Source organism: Apodemus sylvaticus, chromosome 19, assembly GCF_947179515.1.
Source record: "Apodemus sylvaticus chromosome 19, mApoSyl1.1, whole genome shotgun sequence".
In the NCBI taxonomy this organism is placed as follows: domain Eukaryota; kingdom Metazoa; phylum Chordata; class Mammalia; order Rodentia; family Muridae; genus Apodemus; species Apodemus sylvaticus.
This window is the reverse complement of record NC_067490.1, coordinates 35,733,879-35,735,658: the sequence shown is the minus strand read 5'-3', so window position 1 is coordinate 35,735,658 and position 1,780 is coordinate 35,733,879.

Sequence of the window (1,780 nt, the reverse complement as noted above, 5' to 3'; positions counted from 1 at the left end):
CCTTTTCTAGCCCCCCCAATCCCCGAAAGTCCCGCAAGCCCCCTTCTCTTCCCCTGTCCTCCCACCCACCCCTTCCCACTTCCCCGTTCTGGTTTTGCTGAATACTGTTTCACTGAGTCTTTCCAGAACCAGGGGCCACTCCTTTCTTCTTGTACCTCATTTGATGTGTGGATTATGTTTTGGGTATTCCAGTTTTCTAGGTTAATATCCACTTATTAGTGAGTGCATACCATGATTCACCTTTTGAGTCTGGGTTACCTCACTTAGTATGATATTCTCTAGCTCCATCCATTTGCCTAAGAATTTCATGAATTCATTGTTTCTAATGGCTGAATAGTACTCCATTGTGTAGATATACCACATTTTTTGCATCCACTCTTCTGTTGAGGGATACCTGGGTTCTTTCCAGCATCTGGCAATTACAAATAGGGCTGCTATGAACATAGTAGAACATGTATCCTTATTACATGGTGGGGAGTCTTCTGGGTATATGCCTAGGAGTGGTATAGCAGGATCTTCTGGAAGTAAGGTGCCCAGTTTTCGGAGGAACCGCCAGATTGATTTCCAGAGTGGTTGTACCAATTTGCAACCCCACCAGCAGTGGAGGAGTGTTCCTCTTTCTCCACACCCTCTCCAACACCTGCTGTCTCCTGAATTTTTAATCTTAGCCATTCTGACTGGTGTAAGATGAAATCTTAGGGTTGTTTTGATTTGCATTTCCCTAATGACTAATGAAGTTGAGCATTTTTTAAGATGCTTCTCCGCCATCCGAAGTTCTTCAGGTGAGAATTCTTTGTTTAACTCTGTACCCCATTTTTTAATAGGGTTGTTTGGTTTTCTGGAGTCTAACTTCTTGAGTTCTTTATATATATTGGATATTAGCCCTCTATCTGATGTAGGATTGGTGAAGATCTTTTCCCAATTTGTTGGTTGCCGATTTGTCCTCTTGAGCTGGGTCTTAAGATAAATCAATTTCCAATTTCCTGAGGAAATGCCATACTGATTTCAAGGCCTGTAAAAAAAAAACTGTGTAAAAATGTTGATGGACATTGTGCTGAATATGTAGATTGGTTTTGGTAGGATGGTCATTTTTATGTTGATTCTTGTGATCCATGAGTATGGGAAATCTTTCCATCTTCTGATAAGTTTTTCAATTTCTTTCCTCAAAGACTTGAAGTTTTAAATCACACAAGTCTTTCACTTGCTTGGTTAGAGTTACTCCCAAGATATTTTATATTATTTGTGGCTATTGTGAAGGGAATGTTGTTTCCCTAATTTCTTTCTCAACCCATTTGTTGTTTATATTTAGGAGGGCTATTAATTTTTTTGAATTAATCTTGAATTCAGCTACTTCACTGAAAGTATTTATCAGCTATAGTAATTCCCTGGTGGAATTTTTAGAATCCCTTATGCATACTATCATATCATCTGCAAATATCAATACTTTAACTTCTTCCTTTCCAATTTGTATCTCTTTAATCTCTTTTAATGGTCTCATTGCTTTAGATAAAACTTCAAGCACTATAATGAATACATATTGGAAGAGTAGGCACACCTTGTTTTGTTTCTAATTTTACTGGTATTGCTTTGAGTTTCTCTCCATTTAATTTGATGTTGGCTATAGGCTTACTGTAAATTTGTCTTGTATTCTTACTATCTCCAGAACTTTTATTATGAAAAAGTGTTGTATAGTGTCAAAGGCCTTTTCTGCATCTAATGATATGATCATGTGTTTTTTCTTTCAGTTTATTTACATAGTGGATTATATTGACTAATTTTT